General features: G+C 38.8%; 1 protein-coding gene and 1 pseudogene across 3 annotated transcripts in view; both read left to right on the top strand.

Annotated features, from left to right (window-relative positions):
• Positions 1–27,647, top strand: part of SCN8A (sodium voltage-gated channel alpha subunit 8) — a 178,051-nt gene that overhangs the window by 7,256 nt on the left and 143,148 nt on the right. The gene's annotated exons all lie outside the window — the stretch shown is intronic.
• LOC112667302 (U4 spliceosomal RNA) lies at positions 15,713–15,835 on the top strand (annotated as a pseudogene).

Raw genomic sequence — 27,647 nt, 5'->3', positions numbered from 1 at the left:
CAGATAGTGACTGATAAAGGAAGAAATCACAACTTTATCAATGAAAAGACAGTTCATTTTTCACCTTTTCTTATTCTCTTGTTATTTTAATGGTTCACAATTGAAGGCTGAACCTCTAAAAGCTTAATATTCACTGGAAGCAAGTGTGAAATAACATTTTTCCTTCAGTTGAGCAGCTGTTCTGTAAATAAATAGCGCTTAATTTTTTAAAAAGATTTTATTTATTCATGAGAGACAGAGAGATAGAGAGGCAGAGACATAGACAGAGGGAGAAGCAGGCTCCATGCAGGGAGCCTGATGTGGGACTCGACCCCGGGACTCCAGGACCACGCCCTGGGCCGAAGGCAGGCGCTAAACCGCTGAGCCACCCAGGGATCCCCCAGTAGCGCTTAATTTATTACATGGTTGTTTCTCGTTTCAGGATGAACCCTACTTCAAGTAAGGATAGTGCAACAGGCTTTTGCTTTATAATTCACTACTGTCTTTTTTTGTCTTAGCAAGAAGCTGAATAAAATGCTTTTAAATGGAAAGAATTGATGTATTATTATTAAATTGTGGGGGGAAATTGAGCAGGTTGCAAATGAGACCCGTAAAACTTTCTCAGAAGTCAGAATACCAAGAAATCTCATTTGCTATGGAATTCTGAATTGGATTTCCTAAGATTTTGGTGAAAACTAAAGAGGCAAAATATCTTGTTTCTAGGAAAGATGCCTTGGAGAAAAATAGGCATTTTTAAAGATTTGTACTGTGAGAGGTAAAGTATTGGGAGTGTGAGGAATCACCAGAGCAGAGTTTGAGAAAGTGTGGGAATGACTGCTGTGAAGTGGACAAGGGAGTTTGGTTGTGAACTTGGGAAACTGCTCATTTTTAAAAAGGAGTTATCTCCCCTCTGCAGACTCTTTTGGAAACATCTCTGTGTACTACTGAACTAGAGTGGTCCTGATGATCTGGATGGGGTTTGGAACCTGAGAAAGGTGTTTTGTTTTTTAAGTATTATTTTAACCCTAGCTCTGCTGCAAATTACTTTCTTTATTTGATCATTGTGTTGGAAAAGCTAAAGAATATTTCCTTGCTTTATACCAAAAAATTTAGTACCATTCTTAAATGTTATTTTTTCCTTTTTTTTTATAAAGGATTCTAAGTCATTTAATATAAAAAGTTTTTTAAAAGGTACTGTTGAAGTTATCTTTTCCATTCTACTTTGTAAAATATATTTTTTACATTTGAGTTAGCTAACAGAGGCAGTATTCAAAAAATCAGAAGGTTCAAGTTAATCTTCTCATAACAGTCAGTCAGTATAAAGGCAACTGTCATGACCAGTTTCTCTAATATTCTTTTGTCTACATATGCACCTGCACACATTCTCTCCTCCTACCCCATACACAGTTACTTCCATTGTCTTTCAGGGGGACTATTAAAATAGTTTAGGGGGGCACCTGGGGAGCTCAATATCTGAGCCTTTGGCTCAGGTCGTGATCCCAGGATCCTGGGATTGAGTCCCTCGGAGGGCTCCCTATGGGAGCCTGCTTCTCCCTCTGCCTGTGTCTCTGCCTCTCTCTATATCTCTCATGAATAAATAAATTAAATCTTAAAAAAATAGTTTAGAGATTTGAACTCTCCTTTAAATTATCTCAGCAGTTTTTCCCTCTTTTCCTTATGATAAAGATAATACCTTATAATTTATTTTTCTTAGTGAAATTTCTTGGCTTATTTAAAGTAAAAAGTTTGGGTCAAAGCAGCCCTTTCCTACCAACTATGTTGCTTTTTAGGGTTTCCATTTGAGAATTACATATGAAAAAAGCATAGAGGAAGAAGCTGCATTTATCCTTAGAGACTGGAGAACGTAGAAGATTTTTGAGGGAGCACAGAATGACACATCATCAAAGCTATGCTATAATGTGTTAGGAGGATTGGGCAGCAATGAGAAATAGGACAGAGTAGAACACAGGATGGACATTCAGTTAATTGGCTGTTTGGTTCGGCCTTAGATGGGTGGTGATGGGGGCTTGGACTAGGATTGTAGTGATGAAGATGGAAAGGAAGGAAAAGGAATTTTGTTTCTGTGTGTCACATGTGTTTCACATTTTCCTAATGTAAGAAAGAGTTTAGAGAAAGACTCGGTAGGACCTGACGAAAGACTTCAGAAGCAGGAGAAGGAGGTGTTCAAGATTATTTTTCCATTTTAAAATTCAGAGATATAATCTATTTAGAACACCTGGGGAGGTATGTTCTCTAATACATGTTGGCAGTCTAGTCCAGAGCACCTTGGTTATTAGCAAACTATTTCTAATTAAAAAAAAAAATTTTTTTTTTTGTAATCTCTACATCCAACGTGGGACTCAAACTCATGGCCCCAAGATCAAGAGTCAGATGCTCTTCTCTCTGAGCCAACCAGGCGCCCTTATTTCTAAATTTTAATCCTTTATCTGCACAGAGTCTTCCCGTCTTGAGCTTCTAAAGTTTTAAGGGAAACCTAAGTGTTCCCATTTCTTTATTCTCTGTGCCCTCTCACTGATAGAGATTATTCAACCATTGTAGATCTGTATCCTTTTCTTATTTCAGAGTTGTTAAATTCTGCCCATTTATAGACATCTAACAAGTGGTCTTTTTCCTTGATATTCTCAACTAACCTTAACTTTCATATATAAAGAAACAAGAATTATGCACTTTTTCATAGACCTGGTGGATGGCTGTTTTGTCCTTTCTGAAACTCAGTGGCTTTCTCTCTTTGATCATTTGCTTATGTTCTGTGTGCTTCATGAAAACCATTTGAAATTGCAGGCTTAATTAAAGGTAGCAACTGAGAGGATTCTAATAGGTGAAAGCAGAGGGAAAGAGGTTTATCAGCCAGTGCTGTTGCGTTTTGTATCGACTCTTGGGCTGTGGATAGGAAATGTCAAGCTTGACTTGCATCAACTTCCTTGGTGTTTCTGGGGTACCAGACAGTGGCCAGTGGGCCCTAATGTACAACTGCAGTATACAATGATAATTAAGAGCAAACGGGGCGCTCAGGAAACTTAGGTTCTGTTCTAGCTTTGGGTATTCAGTAAGCCTATTAATAAGAAAAAAATAAAGGGTGATTGGAACATCGGAACATGCTGCACATGCAAATTAACAGTACACCTAAGAGAAAAAGCAATTTAATGCAATAAAAATTTTCATTTAATTTGTTAATATTTTCCTTCTCACCACTAAAATTACAGAGTTCTTGCAAACTCCATTAACATTTGCCACAGTTTGCACTCAGACAGTTGGCAGAAGTCCCCATGGTTTGTGTGCAACCAGTAAAGCAGACAGAGTTCATGTACAAGATGTTAGTAAATTTAGCACTCTATTTAGGGAAGCAGAGCATCCTTACAGTAATCCCATTAGGAGATTCTCTGTGCAATCACATTTTAAGTTTGTACCTGCTTGTTAGTTTGAATGCTTGAAGTAACTGTGATTAAGAACAGTTAAACAAAAGCCCCTTGGGACATTCTTAGGGTAGTCTGGGATGAGAAAAGTCCAAAAAGACCTCTAAACTGAACGCTGGCAATCTGTCTTATTTTTTTAATTTTTTAAAAAAGATGTTTATTTATTTGTTTGTTTGTTTATTAGAGAAAGAGAGCATGAGCGGGGGTTGGAGAAGGCAGGAGAAGCAAAATCCCTGCTGAACAGGGAGCCTGACATGGGGCTTGATCCCAGGACCCTGAGATCATGACGTTAGCCAGAGGTAGACACCTAACTGACTGAGCTACCTAGGTGCCCCTGGCAATCTGATTTTTTAATCTCGATGTTCTAGAGCAAATAATATTTTGGTAGATTTATTGATTTTTTTTCTCTGTCCTATTTGTAGTAGTTCTTCTTCCTTATTTCTGGAAAAGTAGGAGGAAAAGTAGGGGATGTGTAAGACCCAAGAAGGGCACAGAATGAGTGATTATGTATAGTGAGGAAACAAAGTAGAATAACCATATGAGTATTTCACCTACCTTACAAGCTTTTTGTTGTTGTTGTTTTTTCTCCTGACTCATAAGAAAAGTTCAGCCATAAGTGCAAGAAGGGGTAAGACTTCTTTCATTTTAGGATCTTAATATAGACTCTTGTTATTAGAAATTGCTGAAAAGTTTAATAGGTCAAAGAAAATAAGTGCATTTTATGTGATGAATGGATATCAAAGACCTGTTATTAATTAGATCCAAGTGTTTTCCATCTTTAATTAGATTACATCCAGCCTGACCCATGGGGGCTGATAGGCTTTGTTTCTTGCCACATGCTCCTTCCTGGCCATTAGTAAGTCTTTGGTTTATATTGTCCCATGTGGGTTGTGGGAGTTGCCTCCACTTTGACCTCCCACTCCTTAGCAGGCTGCCTTACTGCTTTCCAGTGGTGAGGCATAGCATACCAGGGAATGAGACTTACAGTCCTGCTTGGGCTCTGCTCTAGAGCCCTGTCTTTGCTCAGGATAGTGCTCAGAGAAAGGTGTTTTTTTTTGCTTGTTTTTTTAAGAGCCATACATTTATCACTCAGCACAATTTGTTGCAAAATGTCAAGCAAAAAAATCATCCCCAGAAAGTAGTGTCACTTTTCTAGCTGGGATTACAGACCCATCAGCTCCTTTGAGGTACTGCTTCTGTTTATAGATGTGAAATTGTCAAGACTTTTAGAGTTTTCTTCCTTCCTTCCATGGTTTACTCACAGAACCTAGTAAGAATCCTTATTTGTGGGAATTGAATGCTGAATTTTGGGGGTATTTCAAAAATCCAGTGTGAATCTATGGAGTTCAGAGTATGGGCATTAGTCTACATTTTGCAAGAGGGCATCAGATGTTTTTATGCATAGAATTTAAGCATCAGAACACCTGCAACCTAGTTGTAGCTTTGGGCTGGTACACAGTGACCCTGGGATGAACAGGGTCCTTTTTCCTGGAAAACATATGTTTCCTTGGAAACGTATTCCTGTTAGATAATCACCAAATAGAGTCCTGTTTCCCCGCTGAACAGGGACCCAGACGTGGGGCTCAGTCCCAGGACCCTGAGATCATGACTTGAGCCAAAGACAGCCGCTTCACCTAATGAGCCACCCAGGTGCTCCTGTATGTTTACTTTTATAAGAAACTACTAAACCATTTTTTCAGAATGGGTATACCATTTTGTATTCCCACTAGCAATGTATAAGAGTTCATTTGCTCTATATCCTCATTTGCACTTGGTATCTTTGGTAAGTGTTCAAACTTTTGCCCATTTTTAAAAAGTGGATTATTTATTTTCTTGCTGTGAGTTTTGAGAGTTTTTAGAAAATACGTCTTTTAGTCTTTTATCAGATAAATATGTGGATATGTCGTCTCCTAGTTTGTAGCTTTTTTTCTTTTTTCTGGTCTTCTTTTTAAAAAAGATTTTATCTATTTATTCATGAGAGACACACAGAGAGAGGCAGAGACACAGGCAGAGGGAGCAGCAGGCTCCCTGTGGGGGGGGGGGACGGACCCAATACGGGACTCCATCCCAGGACTCTGGGATCACACCCTGAGCTGAAGGCAGGTGCTCAACCACCGAGCCACCCAGGTGTCCCGTCTTTTTCTGGTCTTAACAGTGTCTTTTATAGAGCTACAGTTTTCAGTTTTAAGTCTAATTTGTCAGTTTCTTTTATGGGTCATGTTTTTAATGTCATATATAAGAATTCTTTGTTGAACTGAAGGTCACAAAGATGTTCTTTGTATTCTCCTAAAAGTTTTATAGTTTCACATTTTACATTTAGATCTATGATCCATGTGAGTTGATTTTTGTATAAGTCATGAAGTTTAGATCAAGATTCACATTTATTTTCTGCAGATAGGTGTGTAATTGTTGCAGCACGATTCCTATTGAAAAGACGATCCTTTCTCCATTGAATTGGTTTTGTACCTTGTCAAAACTCAATTGGCTATATTTGTGTGGGTTTTCTCTAGACTCTGACTGTTCCATTGATTTATGTGTCTGTCCCTTCATAATACCACACCATCTTGATTACTGTAGCTTTATAGCAATGCTGAAAATTGTGTAATGTGAGCCTTCCAGTTTTCTTCTTCTTTTTTCAAAATTGTTTTGGCTATTCTAGGCCTTTTCTCTTTCCATATCAATTTCAGAATCAGGTTGTCTATAACTGCAAAAACTCCTGCTGGCATTTTGCTTGGAACTGCATTAAATCTGTAAGTAATTTGGGAGTTGATATCTTAACTATATGATATATTGAATCAATGAACATGATGTATATCTTCATTCATTTAGGTCATATTTGACTTCTTTCATCAGCATTTTATGGTTTTCTGCTTATATTGTTTTTCTTATATTTATTTTCTCCCCTCTGTGTACTTTGAGTTAATTTTCTCTTCTTTCTTTTTTTTTTTTTAAGGCGGAAATTTAGGCTGTTTGAGAACTTTTCTTATATAAGTTTTTAATACTATAAATTTCTCTGTAAACACTGCTGTGACTGTATTTTATAAATTTTGGTATGTAGAATTTTAATTTTCTTTGAGACTTCCTTTTTGACCAATGAATTATTTGTAAGTGTGTTATGAGATAGTCCATAGTCTTTATTTTACTGATTTCTAGTTTAATTCCATTATGGTCAGAGAACATACTTTGTATGATTTCAGTACTTTTGTATTTGTTAAGGTTTGTTTTATTACCCAGGATGTGGTCTATCTTGGTGAATGTCCCATGTGCACATGAAAAAAATCTATATTCTGCTGCTGTTAGGTAGGATGTTCTGTAAATGTTGATTATACCATACCCAGTTGGTTAATAGTACTGTTCATTTCTATCCTTGACTTTTTCCTTCTCTCTCTTTTTTTCTAAAAATGTGATTTAATTATTATTTATTTGCAACATTATTTTCTACCTCTTTATTTTTTTTAACTTTTTTTGAAGTATAATTTACTAATAGGAATTCTACTTATTTAAGGTGTACAACTTTATGTTTTAATAACTGATTATTTTTTACTTAGTTCAGTTAATTACTAAGGAAGGAAGATTGAAATCTCTGCTGTAATTGTAGATCTGTCCATTTTTTCTCTTAGTTTTATCGGTTTTTGCTTCACATATTTTGAGGCTCTTGTTCAGTGTATATACATTTAGGTTTGTTATATCTTTTAGTGAATTGACCCATTTACCATTATTTAATGTCCTTTCAGTCCTGGTAATTTTTCTTGGTTTGAAGTCCATTTTGTCTGATATTACTATTAGCCACTCCAAATTCCAATTGATTCATGTTTTCATGTATGTATTTTCCCCCTTTTACGTAAACATTTTAAAATTTTGAAGTAGTTTCAGATTATTAAGAGTATGAAAGTAGTTCCTATATGCTATCACCTAGCTTTCCCTAATATTAACATCTTACATAATCTTGGTATATTTATCAAGACTAAGAAATTAACGTCAGTATAGTACTCTATTAAGTAAACTATAGAATTTTATTTGGGTTTCACCAGATTTTCCACTAATGTCTTTTTTCTGTTCCATAATCCAATTCATATTGCATTTAACATCCTCTTACTTTTAACCTACATATCGTGGTATTTAGTGGGTTTCTGGTAAATAACATGTAGTTTGTTTTTTTTTTTAATTGAAGTCCAGTCTGACAATCTCTCTTCTAATTGATGTATCTAGACCATTTACATTTAAGATAATTACTATTTTGAATTCAGATCTACATTTTAAAATTTATCTTCTGTTTGCTCTGTTTTGTGTTTGTTTCTCTTCCCTTCTTTTGGATTATTTGAATATTTTTTAGTATTCTAATTTATCTATTGAGGTTTTACTATTTCTGTATAGTTACTTTAGTTTTGACTGGGGATTACCATATACATACTTAATTATTCAGTCTACTTAGAATTGATATTTACTACTTCAAGTGGAATGTAGAAACTTAAGCACCATTAGATTTACCTCTTTACCCTTTTACTTTTATGTTGTAATTATCATCTGTATTAAATTTACAGTCATTGAAAACACCATCAGACATTGTTAAAATTTTTGCTTTCAACCGTCATTTATATTTTAAAGAACTTTAAAGGAATAAAAATGGCTATTATATTTACTCAGATATTTACTAATCCTATTGTTCTTCCTTCTTTCCTGAAATTCTAAGTTCCCCTTTAGTGTCATTTCCCTTCCTGAAAAACTCCCATTAGCATTTCCTTTGGCAGATATGCTGGTAATGAATTCTCTTGGTTTTCTTCATCTGAGAATTTATTTTCTCATCATTTTTGAAGGATATTCTCCCTGTATATAGAATTTTAAGTTAATAGTTGTTGGTTTTTTCCAGGACTTAAAAATATTGTTTCATTGCCTTCTGTCCCTCCATGAAACATCCAGAGTCATTCACATTATTATTTCCCTGTAGGTAATGCATCATTTTCAAGAATTTTTTTCTTTGTTTTAGTTTTCATTGGGCAAGATTTCTTTGAGTTTATCCATTTACCATGCACTAAGTTTCCTGAATGTAGAATATGTCTTTTACCAAATTTGGGAAGTTTGTGGCTATTATTTCTTCGAATATTTTTCCTACACCACACTCTTTCTTCTTTCCTTTGATGATATAAATGTTAGGCTTGTGTATTGCCCAATGAGTCCTTGAGGTTCTGTTAAATTTTTTGCAATCTTTTTTCCCCTTCTGTTTAGCCTGGATAATTTTTGTTGGATCCATCTTCAAGTTCACTGACTCTTCTGTCATCTTAATTATACTATTCAGAACAAATTTTAAAATTTCTGTTACTGTATTTTCTAGTTTAAAATTTTCCGTTTGGTTCCTATGTGCATGCATGTGTGCATGTGTGTTTTCTATTCTTTTGTTAAGATTATGTATGTTTCCATTTACTTCAAGAGTGTTTGTGTTTATTTGTTGGAGCATGATTTCAATAGCTGTATTACAGTCTTTGATAATTTTATATCTTGGGGCTCGTGTCTGTTGATTGCCTTTTCCTTGTGAGATGTTCGGATATTTGAGAGAAAGTGAGAGTGGGGGAGGCGGGAGGTTGGTGGGCAGAGGGAGAGGGAAAGAATCTTAAGCAGACTTCATACTGAGTGCAGAGCCCAAAGCAGGGCTTGATCTCATGACCCTGAGATCATGATCTAAGCCCAAATCAAGAATCAGACACTTAACCAACTGAGCCACCCTGGTGCCCCAAAATGTTGAGTTGTGTGTTTGTTTGTATATCAGTTTGGATTTGTATCCCAAACATTTTGAATATTATGTTTGAAACTTTGGGTCTTGTGTAAATCCAATAGAGAATGTTTCGGTTTGCTTGCTTGTTTTAGTAGGCAACCAATCTAGTTAAGTTTAGAGTGTAAGTACTTACCTGCCTTTTATAGGTTGAGGTTCAGTATCTTCAATTTTCAAAGTATTTGTAGTGCTATTTGTGTCTTTTCCATGCGTGTACCAGCCAGTGGCCATTCTCAGACCTGGGCAGTGGTATACTCCACAGATCAGTTGTCAAAGCCTTTGGTATGTGTTTAGGGTCAGATACGTGCCATATGCAGCTTGGGGATGAGCCCTGGAGTTCACATACAGCCTTATTGAGCTCCTTCTTCCTGTTCTCCCAAACTTTCCAGATGCAAAGCATTCTCCTTTCAGCTCCTCTTACTAGAAAGCTGAGACTTTCTGTTCTACCTTGCATTTCTTGTAACTATATTTCCCTGAGAACCAAATGGCAGATGAGAAAATAAAACAATGGCGATACCCTCTCTGCTCCTGGGATTGCAGTTCCTCTGGTTAGAGAAAAGGTTTTCCTGCTTGTCTGCTGTGGTCATTGCCACTACTGCCTATTTGTTTTGGGGTAAAGCAGGAGGGAACAGAAGAGACTAACAAAATTGGGGTATTTCCTCTATTTCTTTTGGTATGTGGGAGCTCCCATTCCTGTTTTTGGTTTTTGTTTTTGGGTTTTTTTGCACCAAAAATGGAGGTCTTCTTTTGGAGCTCGTTCTATGTGCTTCTGGTATGCAGCTCTGGGTTTGGGCTGCCTTTGAATTCAATCCAGGAGGTACCAGAAGTGGAAAAAAGGAAAACTCTGTTGATTACATGGTAATTTGAGCTTTGGTTTCTTTTCCCAGTCCACTGGCAATCAATTACTTTTCAGTCATCAGATAATGCATGGTGTTACTCTATCTAGGGATTTTAGTAGAATTCAGTGGGAGTGAGAGGGTGGAATGGACTTTTCTCCATCTTAATTGGAACCAGAAATTTTGGTTATATATTAAATACAAGCTGAGGTGGGACGAGAAAGATGTGGCTTCAAGGAAGGTTATCAACCCCTGAAGATCAAATGATTGGATTAGCAGGCTTCAGGGTCCCTAGTGGAAGAGGCATCCTAGGGTGGGATTGCAGCATTTTTGGTGCCATATGCTCTCTTCTCCTCCTTTTTGATTTTAAAATTAAAAAAAAAATTTTTTTTTAAATTTTTTAATAGATAATACTTGCAATCAGTATAAGAGTGATATAAGGGGAACAAAGTGAGAGAGGTAAGTTTCCTTTACTTACCTGGCCTGCGGGTTCCTTCCCCCAGAGGCATCCAGTTACCAGTTTGTTTTATATCTTTGCAGAAATATTCCACACATTAGCAAACACATAGTAGGGATAAGTGTGCGTGTATTAACAAACAGTAGTGTTCTCTACACATTGCTCCGTGCCTTGCATTCTCAGTATGTCCTGAAGACTCTTCCATATTGATGCTTGTAGAAGAACGTGTTCTTTTTAGCAGCCGTGAAGAATGCCATTAAGTGAATGTAGTGTGATTTATTAGTAAGTTCTTTATTGATGGGTGTTATTCCACCCATAAGTGTATATTTATTCAGTAAATAAATATTTATTCTGTTGATCTAAATCCTTTTGTTATTATAGGAAAGTTGCATTGTATATTCTTGTACACACATTTTATATTTGTGAAGCAGTATCTGGGAGTAAAGAGTATGTGTATCCATTTAAAATTGTCAAATTGTTGTTAATAGCATATTGGTATGAGCGTCTGCCTTTGGCTCAGGTCATTATCCTGAGGTCCCGGGATCAAGTCCCGCATTAGGCTCCTTGCAGGGACCCTGCTTCTCCCTCTGCCTCTGCCTCTCTCTCTCTCTGTATGTGTGCCTCTCTTGAATAAATAAATAAAATCTTAAAAGAAAAAAAAAAGAGTTGGATGTTTAACTGACTTAGCAACCCAGGTGCTCCAAAATCTTCATGTAATCTTAAATATTTTATTTAACTCTGGCTCTGCCAGGTTTGGGGGTTTTTTTTGTTGGTGGTGGTGGTGTTTTTTTTTTTCTTTACCAGAATTGTACAGGGGAAAAAAGAAGGTGGATTAGTTGGCATTTACTTTCTTTACCTTCTAATTCTTTTAAGAGACATGCCAACAAGCTGTGGAGAAAATAGTGTAAAATGGCTATATAGTAAATAGCCAGAAGGAAAGGACATGGCAGTCAATAGGACTTGAATGGCCAGTTGATAATTCTTATATGTTGGTTTGGATTCAAGCCTTTCTTCTGAGGAACATTTTGTCCACCATGTATTTCCATCTACACAATCATGCCTATGTCCATAGAGAGGTCAGGAGAAAGTTGCCATCATTTACTATGTATGGGAACAGAAGTCATACAAGTACAATGGTCATTTTTTTCTTTTTTTTAAATTTTTATTTATTTATGATAGTCACACACACACACACACACACACACACACACAGAGAGGCAGAGACATAGGCAGAGGGAGAAGCAGACTCCATGCACCGGGAGCCCGATGTGGGATTTGATCCCGGGTCTCCAGGATCGCGCCCTGGGCCAAAGGCAGGCGCTAAACCGCTGCGCCACCCAGGGATCCCATTTTTTTTCTACTTTCTAGATCAGCAGGTATGATATGAAAAGTTTTCATGTAAGAAGCAGTCTTGGAGATGCAGTTAATATCATGGAGACCAAAGTGTCATCATTTAGGGTTTTTTCTTTAAGATTTTATTTATTTATTCATGACACACACACACACACACACACACACACACACACAGAGGCAGAGACACAGGCAGGGGGAGATGCAGGCTTCACGCAGGGAGCCCAACGTGGGACTCAATCCTGGGACTCCAGGATTATGCCCTGAGCCAAAGGCGATGCTCAACCGCTGAGCCACCCAGGTGTCCCATAGGATTTGTTTTTTAATGTTTGTTTGTTTTTAATGGTTTATAGTGTTTGTTTGAAATCGTTGCATTTTCCTAATAACAATCTCTGTGACATTATATCTAAGACCTAAAATCAGATCAGTGAGGTACTTAAGAATTTTCATGTTTACTTGGCTTTAATTGTATTAGTATCTGCTTCAGTTAATTTTAACAAATAATAAAATTAGCTAGAATATTAAAAAAAGATTTTTTTTTAAGTGAATGGTATGTTTTTTCCAAGTGGAGACCCTAATTATTAGGTTTGGGTGGTTCTTCAGATAGCCATCTTAATTTTTTATGCATTTAACCCCATATTATCTGAAAAATAGGGATGAGCATTCTTAATTTTTTTAAAGTAGAAAATACGAAACAAAACAGTTATCTTGGGAGACAGTGCACTTAATACAGTGAAGCAATGATTACCTAAAACATTATTGGAATTTCTTCTTTGAATTTGCCTCCTGAACCTGTTCCACATCAGTCAGATTTTTAAAAAGGGCCCTGTAGGATCAGACACCAGTATGGGGCAGACTGGGAAGGAAAAGTTGCTGTTTCTTATAATGACTTGACTATAGCAGGTGTACTGAAATAGGCTAAGATATGGATCATACTGGGTATCCTTGGTCTTTCCTCACATGTGGCTTTATAGAGTAATACACTAGAGGAAAGACTATCAAGAAACTTTTTATTGCTTAAATGCTTTATCTTTTACTTTTTATCTTAATAAAGTTCTGTGACCTCTATTTCTTTTCTTTTTCTTTTCTTTTCTTTTCTTTTCTTTTCTTTTCTTTTCTTTTCTTTTCTTTTCTTTCTGCTTATTTCATAAAGCAAGTTAAGCAAGTGGAATTTGGCAGATTCCAAAAGAGAAATTCCCTTTTGAATGCTGTTTTCTGAATTTGGATTAGAGATCAGAGCCAGTATACATCTTTCCCAGAGGGCAGCCAGTGAATTCTTAGAATTTTAAGTCATTACCTTAAAAATGTAGTGCTAATTTTCATTTAGGAATACAAAGTGCATTGTATTGATGGCCTCAAAAAACTAATAGTAATAGTAGAGGTGAGTGTCAGGTGTAACTCATCAGTTCTGCTGTCTTTTGCAGAGCCTGTGCAATTATTTGGCCAGAGGCTAGGATATGGCTATTATCAGTTCAGGTACTCAGTGATGCTTCTGGAATCGTTTAATCTGGAAGTGAAGATACTGGGGGTGGTTCGAATCTCTTTAGTTCTGTGTCAGAGCCAATAGTAAGTGAGAAGGAAGGGGCAGGGTCTCAGCTACAGCTCTGGGCCTCTTAAAGGCAAGCCAGCATCCAGACCAGACAAGATGAGAGTCCCAGGAGAGGCCACAGTTCTGCTATATAAGCCCAGGAATCCCGGGAGGCTTGGAAGGCAAGGAAGGAATCCTCATCAAAGAAAGAGTGTGTAGTCCTGTGTTTTGGGAGTTCTGCCTCTGGTAAAGAAGCATCTGACTGTGAATGTGCCATGGAAGTGCATTGTCTTCATCAATAGAAGTATCATTACAATGGATCTAGCTTACAGGATAGTGAAGTGCACTGTATTTGTTCTCTGTAACAGATGTGCCTAATAATGTGATCCTGTTCTGTCTCACAGAAATCTTGCAGGTAAAACTTTAATTAGTTTCCTCACTATTTTGACCCTAAAGCAACCTTAGATTATTTAAAAATCAACTTTTTATTTTGGAATAATTCTAGACTCACCGGCAAGTTTACAAAGTTACAGAGAGCTCTGCATATGGCTCCCTCAGTTACATTACATGGCATAATGGTCAAAACTAAGAAACCAAGATTGGTGCATCACTGAAATTCCAGACTTTCTTTGGATTTTACCAGTTTTTATACTAATGCCTTTTTTCTTTGCAGGATCCAGTATGTCACATTGCATTCAGTTAATCATGTCTCTGTACTCTCCTCTAATCTCCTCAGTTTCCCAGACTTCCCTTCTTTTTTATGACATTGGCAGTTTTGAGGAGTTCTGATGAATGTATTTTGAGGAGTTCTGATGAATACCTGATGAGGTATTTTTTTAATGTCTTTATTTTTACTTATTTATTTATTTATTTTTAATTGGAGTTCAATTTGCCAACATATTGCGTATCACCCAGTGCTCCTGATGAGGTATCCTGTAGGCTGTCCCTCAATTTGGATTTGTGTGGAGCCTTTGTCATGACTAGACTAAGGTTATAATTTTTGAGGAAGAATGCCTGAAAGGTGAAATGCCTTTCTCATCACATCCTATCAGTGGTATATGATCCTTTTTTTTTTTTTCAAAGATCTTATTTATTTATTAGAGACATAGAGAGAGGCAGATACACAGGCAGAGGGAGAAGCAGGCTCCATGCAGGGAACCTGACAGGGGACTCAATCCCGGGTCTCCAAGATCCCACCCCAGGCTGAAGGCGGTGCTAAAATTGGTATATGATCTTAACATGACTTATTACCGGTGATTTTAAGCATAGGCATTCGGTTAAGGTACTGTTTGCCAGGTTTCTCCACTGGAAAGGGACTATTTTTCCCTTTTCCATACTGCATTCTTTGGAAATTGGTCACTAAGTCCAGCCCACACTTAGAGGAGGAGGAATAAGGATTAAGCTTCACCCCCTTAAGGAAGTAGTATCTACATCTTTTTTGGAATTCTGTAAAGGAAGATTTATTCCCTTTTTCCCCTGTTTTTTTTTTTTTTAATTGTCATTAATTTATATCAGTATGGACTCATATATCTGTTTTGGGTTATAACCATGCTGTTTATTTGGTTGCTCAGATTGTTCCAGTTTTGGCTACTGGGGTCTATTCCAGATTGGCTTCTGTCCCTTTAACATGCCCTCATTCTTCTGTTACTTGAGCACTTCTTACTTTCTGGAACTAAAAGATGTTCCAGGCCTATCTTGTGTTTTCCCTGTTCTCACTTTGGAATCAGCATCTCTGAAAGGAGTGCTGGTTCTTTTCATTGGAGAAACCAAACTCTGAGCATTGAGTGTATCTAGTACTAGTAGGTAGGTCCTCTCAGAGGATGGAGCTAGGAAGTACACATATGTATACCAGCCAATGTATGTATGCATATTTGCAGTTATTCCCGAATCTATCCATTGGTGTATATATATACATTAAGCATGGATTCACGCTCATGTCTCTGACTCTGATCCAGCTCCACAGTGTGTATTCTAGTCTTCTCCCCTTGCTTACCTGCATTTCCTCCTCTGATAGTAAGAATACTGTCTCGTACCATCCGCTATAGTGGATGGTGGATTTACTTATTTATTCAGTCCTCTATACAGGTAAAGCAAATTCTGTGTTATTAATCATACTCCCATGAGCAACAAATTTGCCAACTAAAGTATGATGTTTATGTATACTTTCATACTTTCTTTTGTCTTCAGCCTTACAGTTTTTGGTTGAAAAACATTTTCTGAAGTAACTTAAGTCAGCTCCTTTTCTCCCTCACTCTCTTCAAGAGTTTATGTCATACATTTATAATACATTAGGTTCACTTGTTGTGCTCTGCATTCTACCTTGGAATCCCCTGATAGCCTTTTGATTGTTTAAAAAATAATTTAAGCTTTGTGCAGTGACAGTATCGTAGCCAATGAGATTTATCTGAGGAGCGATTATTGCCAATTGAAAAAATAATTTATATACACTAAAGTGTACTATTTGGGTTTTGTTTGTTTGTTTTTAAGATTTTATTTATTTATTCATGAGAGACACAGAGAGAGGCAGAGACAGAGGCAGAGGGAGAAGCAGGCTCCATGCAGGGAGCCTGATGTGGGACTTGATCCCAGGTCTCCAGGCTCACACCCTGGGCTGAAGGCAGGCGCTAAACTGCTGAGCCACCCAGGCTGCCCTAAAGTATACTGTTTGTAAGGTATAGTTCTGTGGGTTTTGACTAATACATAAAGTCATGTACCAAATAGAGCGGTTATATCACCCTAAAAACTTCCCTGTGTATATCCTCATAGTCAGCCACCTACCACCACATTGTCAGTCTTAGACACCACTAATCTATTTTCCATACCTATAGTTTTGCCTTTTTCAGAATGTTACATGAATGGAATCCTGCAGTATGTAGTTTTTCACTCAGCAAAATGCATGTAAGATTTATCCATATTGTTAAGTGAACCAGTAGGTCGTTTTTTTTAAGTCATCGACTAATATTCTGTTCTGTGGATAGACCACAATTTGTTTATCCATTCACCTGTTGAAAGACATCCTAGTTGCTTCCAGTTTTGGACCTTTATAGATAGGAGTGTGATTGCTGGGTCATACTGTAGTTTATATCTAACTTTTTATAGAAACTGCAAAACTGCAGCATTGGAGTTTAATCACTTATTTTGGGGATTTTTTTTTTTTTTTTTTTTGAGGGCAGGGTAGGTAAGTAAGAGTGAAGCTTTTTTTTTTTTTTTTTTTTAAGATTTTATTCATTCATGAGAAACAAGGGCGGGGGGCGGGCAGAGACACACAGGCAGAGGGAGAAGCAGGCTCCCTGCAGAGAGTCCGACGTGGGACTCGATCCCGGGTCTCCAGGATCACGCCCTGGGCCGAAGGCAGCTCTAAACCGCTCAGCCACCCGGGCTGCCCAAGATTGAAGTTTAAAAACAGTCAACTAATTATTATCTATGTAACATTTAGCTTGTCAAGTGGCTGCTGTGTATATAGCATTAAAGTTGGTAAGTAGGTGATACAAGAGAGCTTGCTTAAGTCTTCAAAGGAGTTTGCCTTCCGATAGAGAGGGTACATTTTTATAAACAGTGATGTAAGGCAGCGTTTAGGATTAGGCCGGGTTCTGGTTCTTTGTGTCTGGTTGTGATAGCAATGACAGTATGTAACTGATTTGTGCCTGGGTCTTAATCTGTAAAAATGACTGATAGCACAGAGCGGTAAATGCCATTAAAAGAAGGGTTTATTATTTACACTCTCCAAGAGAAGGGATGCCCCACCAGCAGGGCCATCAGCGAAGCACTGGGTTTGGTCGGGAGCAGGGAGTGATGAGAAAGTGAGGTCCAGAACCTTTTTTTGTATTTTTCATGGGAAAGACAAGGCAGGGCAGGGGAAATGACATTGGGTTAGCTATTTTGAATAATTTTGGCGGGCTTGGGGGTATAGAGCTGTTCTAGGTGTGTGGTGCCTGGCCCTGGGTTGATTTAGGGCAAGGGAAATCCTGGCTTGGTATGTGAGTTGGTAAAGGATACAATTCAGAGTATGGGCTCTGGATGGCAGGGGAGGTATAAGCTTGTTAGTTTGGCCCTGTAATTAATGGATGACAAATTGAGAAATACAGAATCTAAGAAAACACAGCCTTCCTGCAGAGAGCTCTCTATACCTACTTGTTGAATAATGTAATTCAATGCATTACTGACTGCCCACTTTAAAACAGGGATACACAAGTGTCTGAGATGAGGTCTTTGCCCTGAAGGAGCTCATGATATATCAGGAAAAAAATTCATTCATTCACTAAGCATTTATTGAACATCTACCATGTGCCACGTACTTGCTAGTCTCTGAAGATAACAGGGTTTAATCTATTGGATGGAAAGTGGATAACCAAATAGAGTAGGTTTCTTCCCGTATAAACATTAATGTTTAATACCAAGATACATACTCTCATTTTGCTGCCTCTACCCCCTACTCTCCAGTTGTTTTCTAGATGCACATTTAGATTTTGAGATTTGATTATGGTTTTGGGTTTTCACATTCATGAAAAATATAAGAAAAGGTATATGATTGTCAGGTTTTCTTTTAAGGTTGTGGAGCACGTATTTTTTTTTTCCTGGAGGAGATCATTTAAAAATGCAAAACTTTAGGGGGGTGGGTACCTGGCTGGCTCAGTTGGCAGATCATATAACCCTTGATCTCAAGGTTGTGAGTTTGAGCCCCACATTGGGCATGGAGCCTACTTTTAATAAAATGCAAAACTTTGTCTTGACTTTTTACTGCTGTGTCTAAAAGGCAGTAATGGGGGCACCTGGGTGGCTCAGTGGTTGAGTGTCTGCCTTCCGCTCAGGTCTTGATCCCAGGGTCCTGAGGGGGAGTCCCGCCCGCATCAGGCTCCCCACGGGGAGCCTACTTCTCCCTCTGCCTATGTCTCTGCCTCTTCCTCTGTGTCTCTCATGAACAGATAAATAAAAAATAAAAAGCAGTAATGGGGGAGGTTGCACAGTCATGTGTGTGTGGCTGAAGGAGGAAAGAGGAGAAGCTGTGGGGATTTAGAAACCAGGGGCTAGAAACCAGAATACTGGCTCTAGTTTTGATTTTGTTGTTAAAAAACATTTTGGGTAGATTGTCTTCCTCTTTCTAAGCCCAGTTTCCATTTCCTTATTTAGAGAATGGATTGGTGGTTACCACTTGTTCTCCCTCTCTTGTATTGTGGTTAAAGATGAAGTGAGGTATAAATCTAGACTTACTGTGCAGTACAATTGGAGGGTGTATTGTAATGCCTCTAAAAGCCTCAAAATATTAAGGGAATGAATGAAGATATCCCTTTTTTCTTTTGTTTCTGGTATTTCATTCCAAGAAATGAGAACTGAGAGACCTTGAACCTATTTTCTGAACTTATGTAGTATTTAACACCTGGAGTTATAACTTAGTAATTATGTACTTTCTTAAGTCTAGCTATGGTTTTGAGTTGGCATAGTGTCAGCACTTCAAGGAGAGTCACTAAAGAGTATACATATTTTCTGTCTCCTTCGGAGCCTAGAATACATTGTGGGAACTCAGTAAATATTTGTTGATTGATCGATACTTAATTGAATGTGTAGCCTATCTAAATAAAACCTTTGGTGACTGATTCTAAAGCAGAATATATGCAAGTGAGTGAGAAGTTGGTGTACAGACTGGAGAGATCATCATGGAATGGAGTTAATAAAAAAGACTTGATGGAAGGTTTGAGAGTGATCCTGATGTTCAGCTTAAAGACACAATAGGTTTTGCTTGGGCAACGAAAGGAGGAAGATGTGCCTGATTAGCATTTCAGGGAGGAATGAGAATGGCACACTAGAAAGTGAATGAACTGATGGAACAGCAGTGAAAGCCAAGTTGGTGAGGTGCTGGAATAATTTTTGAATTGTAGTTATCACTGGGGCTATCAGTCAAACTAGAAACTTTCCAAGTTTGCTCAGAAGTGAGTCCTTGTCATGGTACAGACTAGCTTTGCAAGGTTGAGACAGTGCTTAGAAAGCATCTTTCTTCTGCAAAGCAATCTCCTAAACTGCTGATGTCATTAATTTGATAATCTATATAGAATATCAGAAGTTTCTCATAGTTTTGTAGCCCAGCTAAGCAGATGGACCAGGAATTAACAGCCTTCAATGGAGATGTGCCAAAGTTTGGGTTACTTTCCTTCTAGAGGATGAAGAGGATTTTTACTGTGTAGGGATTCTCACTAGATGGTGTGTGTGTGTGTGTCTGTGTGTGTGTGTGTGTGTGTGAGAGAGGGAGAGAGAGATAGCATGCTGACCCCCAGCTATACGTAGCTGGTAGAAACCAGGTAAAGTGGAAAAAAGAGGTGAGTACTGGTATCAACAGACCTGTATTTGTGAAGTAGTGATGGTACTTCTTATCTGGGCATCATAGCAGGTTGGTAGGTACTCACCTCTTTGATGCTCACCATCAACTTAGTTATATATTAGTAAGTACTAGTTATATACTACTAAGTACTAGTCAGGATGATATTTTTACTGGCAGTCTGGGCAACACAGTATAGACATGCTATCTGTTCTTGAGAATTTCAGTATAGGACTCTTAAACATAAAACCATGGATAAATGATTATATAAATGTCCATCTACTATGTTTATAAGATGTGGCACCTATCTTCTGATTTTGAACTGCCATGTAGAATAGGGATTCGACTATTGTTTGACCCTCAGAATTCATGTTAAGACTGAGAGTTGAAAGCTTGTAGAGGCAAATTGTGATCAAATTTGAGGAATACACTTATCTGTTAACAGGTGAAGTGGGCTGCCTCAGATCCCAGTTCTCTGTCTGTCATAGGTATTGTAGCAGATGCTGTCATGTCTTGGTAATTTGTAAAGGAAATGCAAGTGTCATGTGAGTGTTTCAGCCTTGGCACTATTGACATTTTATAAAGATTTATTTATTCATTTGAGAGAGAGAGAGAGAAAGCGCACGCATGTGCACATGTACACAAAGTGGGGTATGGGGCAGAGAGAGAGACTCTTCAAGTAGACTCTCCACTGAGCCCAACGTGGGATTTGACCCCAGGACCCCAAGATTACAACCTGAGCCAAAATCAAGAGTCAGATGCTTAATCGAGCCACCAGTCCACTACTGACATTTTGAATGGGATGATTCTTTGTTGTGGTGGGCTATTCTGTGCCTTGTAGAATGTTCAGCAGCGTCCCTGGCCTCCCACTAGATGCCGGCAGTACCCCCTCCCCCAAGTTGTGACACTCAAAAATGTCTCCAGACATTCATTGCCAAATGTTCCCTGCCCCAGTACAGAACCACTGGATCTGGTGACGTTAAGGTGCCTCAGAACTCTGGTAATTTAACCTTTTTTTTTGGCAAGTAAATCCTACAGCATAAATTTTTTTAGTAAGCGAAAATTGTTTAAAGGACCCACATAATGGGATTAGGGCTATTCTGTTACTTTCCCATTCAGGGAGGCTTTCTAGGGTGGGAGGTTTTCGAGAATCTGTTGTGTGATGTTGGTGAGCTTGGAATACGCAGGACATTACCTATAGGGAATGCTTACAGGGTGCACTCTTTGGAGAGGGCTAAGAGATGAAAGTGAGATAAGATGACATTTGAGCAAAGGACCCCCACATGACTAGTGTGTGAGGGAGAGAGATGTGAATGAGTTGTAGCAGGTGAACTGTGGTCAAGCAGAGCATCAGAGTTCTCCTCCTTGTCCTTCTCTTTCTCCGAAAGACTGGACAGTTCTGTGCTGGAGGAGGGAGTGTCTGAGGAAATCACAAGCTTTAAGCTTGGCTTGAATCTTGTCACCTCCCTTTACTAGTTTTGACCTGGCAAGTGTTTTAACCTCACTATGCCATGTTTTTTTCATTTTTAAAAATTGTGGTGAAATATGTAACATATGATGGACCACTTTAACCATTTTAAAGTGCAGTTCAGTGCTATTAGGTACGTTCACAGTGGTGTGCAACCATCACCATGATCCATCTCCAGAACTTCTTCATCTTCCCAAACTGGGTGCGCTCTGTACCCATGAAATTCCTGTCCTCCTTGCCTCCGGCCCCTGGTAACCACCATTCTACTTTCTGACTACTCTCTAGGCCCCTGGTATAAGGAGTATCATATAGGACTTGTCCTTTTGTGACTGGCTATGTCACTTAGCATCACGTTGTCAAGCTTCAGCATTGTACTTAGGTCAGGATTTCCTTTCTAAGACTGCACAGTATTCCACTGTATATGTGTGCCACATTTTGTTTATCCATTCATCTGTCAGTGGACACTTGGGTTGTTTCTACTTTTTGGCTACTGTGAATAATGCTACTGCGTTTTGTGTGTGTGTATGTTGTGTGTTTTCATTTAAAAATGGCAAAAAAAAATGCTTCTTTCATAGTATCATGGCGGCTATCTGAAAAGCTCCTTGGAGACTGCTGGGCATTAATTCTTTCTTTCTTTACCCTTTATTTTATGCCAGCTTCTTCCCTTTTGCTTCTTTTACGCACCCCCCCACCCCCCGCCCCAGTACTGGTAACCAAACCAAAGCAGGGGCTAATGGTTTTTCCTACTGCCAATTAAAGTCCATTCTAGGACTGATGTTTTAACATCAGTATTCTTTGAACTGTGTTACTTCAAGAGTAGTGAATATTGGGGCCCCTGGGTGGCTCAGTCAGTTAAGCACCTGCCTTCAGCTCGGGTCATGATCTCAGGGTTCTGGGGTTGAGCCCCTTGTCAGGCTCCCTGCTCAGCGGGGAGTCTGCTTCTCCCCCTCCCTCTCCCTATACTGCTCCCACTGCTCGTGAGCTCTCCCTCCAGCTCTCTCTCTTTCAGATAAATAAGTAAAATCTTTGAAAAAAAAAAAAAGTAGTGAATCTCTGGAAATTCGAGTTGACTCTAAGGTTGCCCTAAGTGCTCAGTTTTTTTAATGGCTCTGAGAGTCCTTTGCTAAACTCACTGTCACACTTTTCCCTAAGATAATTTGTTCCAAAACCTTGCTAATGACAGCTTGCTGTACCCAGGGTCCTGAGGTCCCTTCATCAAGGGTTTTGATTCATTTGTCATTCAAAAGACTATTGATATCCTGAGGGCAAGTTTTAGATACACTTGGTGAATTTCATTGCTTTGTTCTTTTGACTCCTGCCTTTAAACACCCAGGCTCCCTCCCTCTGTGGGAAGGAGTATTTTTGGCTGGCCCTTTTCTGTCTGTGCTGTGCCATCTGTCACAGGGGTCATTGCTCAGAGGCTAGCTTCTTCCCTGCTGGGAGCAGGTGGTCAAAACCAACGGCTATTGACAGGGTCAGGTTGGGGCATCTTACCAATATGCCCCCAAAGCTGTGTAGATAGCTGTTACCCTTCAGAGGAATAAGAGAAGGTCTTACTTTGTGGTCTTTTTCTGCATTAAAGAGGAAGAGATGCAGATGTGATCCTAAATTGTTAATTCCTATGGTCCAGCCACTTGTCCTCTGTCCTGTCTACGCTGTTGCCTCTACCTCAACTGGACTCTAAGACTACTGCCTGAAACAGCCTGCAGTGTACAATAAAGAGACATCTGTGAAAATTATGGGCAATATAATTACTCAAGCTGATTCATGTCATAGATGCTAGAGGTGACATCCTAATCCTTGCTCAAACAAAATAAAATACCCCTGAAATCATTCAGTGATCTCCGGTGGTAAAGACCTTGGTTTTAAAGTCTTATTTAACAAGAATTGTGCTTCCAGCCACTCAGGATTCTGGGCCTGACTCACAGGGGAACCAGCCCAGTGCTGAGTCACTTAGCCAACTTCATTCATCGATCATGTGCTTGTGCACAGCTTGGTTGCAAGGTGGGAGAGAATTACTATTTTCAAATGTTCCTTCCTGAGGTAACATGGTCCAGAAGTGAGCCGAGAGACAGGATGCTGGAGTTCTATTCTTGGCTCAGCTATGCACCTTCAGCAAGATACATCCCTCTCCCCACCCCCCACCCCAGTGTGTTAGTATGGAAGGATCAGGGAAATAAAACCAACAAGACAGATAAGAACAGAAGTGTGTGGGGGCTTTTCTTAGTGGTTTTCCCAGGGATATTATAAGGAAATATGGCCCACAAACCCACGACTCCCCGGTTGGCTGAGTGTTGTTACCACCATTTGCTCAAGTAACTTGCCATAGCCTCCGCTTTCAAGATAAAAAGGAATTTCTCCTCCAGAGATGAGCCCCGGCATTGCTAGTCTTTGTTCTTTTTCAAACCTGTAATGCCTCTTTCCTGTAGTACTCACTGCATTGTGCTTGGTACATTCAGCCGTCTTAAAAGGCACAAAGGATTATTCCTGTTAAGTGGGGGAATTCAGAACAGTTTACCGAATAAATCAGGCCTGAGGTGTGTGGTCTCCAGTTAACGAAAATCAGCTTGACCTAGTGTAAGGTAATGCAGTTTTCTCTGGGGGCTCCCTAGTTCCCCTGGAGGCCTCCTATGTCCAAGGCTCTGTTCTCCCTTGCTCGTGTGCTCTCATGTGTCACATGCATCCAGGCCTGATTATTTCTTTCACCTCCTCTGACCCTTGGAGAAGTCAGGTCTTTTCTACCTCCACCTCAGGTATTCTCTACTCCTTGGCATCCTAACCTCAATATGGTGGCGTCTCTAAGCTCTGCTGACAGAATTGTTTTATTTTTAATATGAAACTGTTTAAGCATATGGAAAAATATAGAAAATAATAGACTATTTGGTTTAGCTCTTTTTTTGAATGTAAGAATCATCATGGATTCGTTTGAAGCCCAGAGGTACCATGTTTACCCCCATTCCCAACTTTTTTGTCAAAGGCACAGTGCAGAGTGCTGCGCCTCCTATAGAGGCCTTCCTTCCAAGACCTGAATTCACTGTTTTCCTCAAGTGCTTTCACAGCTCCCTCCCCGTCTCTCATTGTGACCTTGGGCAAGTTGTTTTACCTCTGGGAACTTTTAGGGTTTTTTAAAGATTTGATTGATTGATTGATTTGAGAGAGCATGTGTACATTTGTATGTCTGATTGGAAGGAGAGAAACAGAGGGAAAGAGAGAGAGAATCTCAAGCAGATTCTGCACTGAGTATGGAGCCCTAAGTGGGGCTTGATCTCAAGACTCTAGAGCATGACAAGTGGAAATCAAGAGTTGAATGCTTAACGGACAGAGCCACCCAGGCGCCCCCTTTTCTGAGCTATCTATTTCTCATCTGTAAAGTCAGAATAATAGTAGCACTTGCCTTCTTCAAGTTATCCTGAGAATCAAATGTGGTGATATATGTAGAAGTGGTTTGTAAAGCTCAGTGTTATATGTGACATCAGTCGCCTTGTTTTACAAGGCTGTGGGAGAGGATGCTGAGAGAAGGGAGATGACCACGGTAAGGGATGGATGAGAATCCCCAGGGGCTTTTCCAAACTATGACATACCTACCTTATGCTTATATGTGTATATGCACAGATAGACACGTACACATATCATTAGAAATGCTTTGAAGGTAGAGGCCAGGGAAAATCGTCTCTATCTAGACTCCCTTCTTCTATCATTTTCAAGGTTCTCTGTTATTTTTCGCCCTATCTCCACATTGTTTTGCACTGGAATGGCCATTAAAAAAAATCAATTTCTTAGTCTGTCTGTATTTACTCAAAGTCTAGATTTTCAGTAAAAATCTTCATCAGTTGTTTGGCTACGGAGGTTTGCTTTCACCAATATGCTTTGCAGAACTCCTGCCACCAGCTCTATATTACTCCAGAATATATCTTTCTCTCCATCGTGCTCTATCTCTTCTACTGAATGTAGTCTGAAGAGAGCTGTCCCGCTGTGCAAGAGTTAAGAATGCCTCAACACTTCCTTTAGAACACATTAAATGGAAGACAGTCAGGTGTAATTACTGTCTAGTCATTTCTGTGCCACTGTGTGTAGGCTTCTGAGTAGATCCTGCCGTCTGGTCATCGTCTCTTAGCCTTCCACATTTATTTAATCATTTGATTTTATTTAATTATGGTACTCTGGCCCAAAGCAGAGAAAGGGTACATGGGTGAAGTTATTCCTGTATAACTGTAGTAAGAACTATTCAGTTTTATTTAAAATGTTTAAGATTGAAGTATAGAAATTAAAAATGCTTGTCCCCTGGAACACAGAAATTGAACTCCTGTGTGTATACCCTAGAGGAACTTCCTTGTCTGAGCACATGGTGACCTGGACAAGAACGCTTTTGGTAGCACCCAATACCACACAATTGTTGGAAACAATGTTCATCAACAGGAAGGAGGATAAGTTGTGGTATAGTCAAACAGGGAACTGCTACTGTGAAGCCATGAAAATGCATGAATTAGGGAAGTATATCAAAAGGAATCTGTCAACCATAGTGTGGGGTGAAAAATGCAAGTTTTAGGATGTGATTGCCATTTTGTATTTATACAAAGTATCAGAACATGCAAAACAATCTATATTGTAATAGATACACTGTTAATATGGTAATAATATAAGAAGTGGGAGAGTTTGACACCGAATTCAGGATGATGGTTGCCTTCAAGGAAGGTAGAGAAGAATTGTATGGATAAGAATACACAGGGTAAAGTTTAAGTTATCTGTAAAGTTCTGTTACTATCAGTATGATTTTTTTTAATACCTGAAATATTTTTATAAAATGAATCAACTGTAATAAAAGGACTAAAAATGTATATCTTAGTTCATTTAGGTCCCTATAACAAGAATACCATAGACTGGGTGGTCTATAAACAATAGATATATATTTCTCAGTTCTGGAGGCTGGGAAGTCCAAGATCAAGGTGCCAGCAGATTTCATGTGTGGTGAGACCTCCTTCATACAGGCTGTCTTTTTGCTGTGACCCCACATGGTGGAAGGGGCCAGGGAACCCTCTGAGGTCTCTTTTACGAGAGTTTCTATCTTTTATAATTCAACATATGAGTTTGGGGGGACACAAATATTCTATAGCAATGTATAAAGAATGAGGCCCTAGCTTCGTTAAATTATAGGAAAAGGAAAGAACATGGGAGGATTTAATAGCAGTTCTGTGGGTAATAGGCTCGTAGATGGTTTTTATTTTTTATATTTTCCTAGTTTTCTGCAATGAAATACATATTATTTTTATAACCAGGGAAATAACAATAATTTTTAAAAAGATTTTATTTGTTTGTTTAATTATTTGAGAGTGAGGGAGAAGCAGACTGTCCTCTGAGCAGGGAGCCCCATGGGGGGCCCAATCCCAAGACCCTGAGATCATGGCCTGTGCCAAAGGCAGACAACTAACCCGCTGAGCCACCCAGGCGCCCCTGTAAATGTTATTCTTTAGAAAGAGGTCACAGGATATCAAAATAAGAGAGTGAAGTAGTATTGAGAGCCACCCAGAGCTTTTTCTTCAGTTTGGACCTAAGAGTATTTTACGATTACTTTAACTGGCTATAATTTTCAAGCACTTTAATTTTATGTGCGCTTTACTGTTCTTTTTGCTTTAAAAATTTTTTGTTTTTGAAGAATTAGGTTTAGAGGGAAAAAACTGCTGTGATTTTTAAATCCAAAGGATGCTATTTAGTATTCTATAAAATCGTGTTAAGACAAATAATGATTTTCCAAGACTGACAGCATAGTTAATAAGTTAACCACATCCTAGTTAGAAGAAACTCTCATGGGGTTGAGGATAGTCTGGATCAAACTACAGAGAAATAAACCTAATTTTAAACTTTTCTGTTTGCCCTGTACCGATAACATCAAACAAATCACATGTTCATAGAAGAAACTTTCTTTTCTTCTCAGCTCAGTTACTACTTTTAATAGGAAACCCTGCCTCCACCCCATCCCCACACCCACCTGCCCCTAATTCTGGATTATGTGAATCCCTGGTACCCGATATGATACTCGGTACCTTTATGCTGTTGTGTCCTTGTATCCTAATTGGCTGGTGATCCGTTGGTCTCTACTGGAGTCTTAGCTCCACAAGATGGGGTGCAGGTATTTTGTTCATTATAGAATCATCGTTGGTATCTAGCACAGTGTCTGGCACATAGAAAGTCCTGGTAAATAATCCTTGAATGAACAAATGGATGAAAAGGTCACAGCTGAAGGGGACCTTCTGGAAACTGACCCAATTGATGAAAAATTTTAAGCTGGATTTTCTGCGTATAGGTATAAGAGAAATAATTAGGTTGAGTAATAATTTCAGAATTCTCTCTAGAACTTTTCAGTGGAGAAATGAAAAGCCAGAGTTTTAAATGCCAATGCCGTACTAGTAATAATAAATGAAGAAGTAGGGAAATGAAGAAAGTACACCTAGGATTGACATAGTTAATGATAAAAAAAATTTGTTAAATTGATTGCTTTTTCCTCTTATCTGGTTTTAAGTTTTTTTTTT

Source organism: Canis lupus, chromosome 27 (assembly GCF_003254725.2).
Source record: "Canis lupus dingo isolate Sandy chromosome 27, ASM325472v2, whole genome shotgun sequence".
Taxonomy (NCBI): Eukaryota; Metazoa; Chordata; class Mammalia; order Carnivora; family Canidae; genus Canis; species Canis lupus.
The sequence above is the reverse complement of the archived record's forward strand: the minus strand, read 5'-3'. Positions and strand labels throughout refer to the sequence as shown.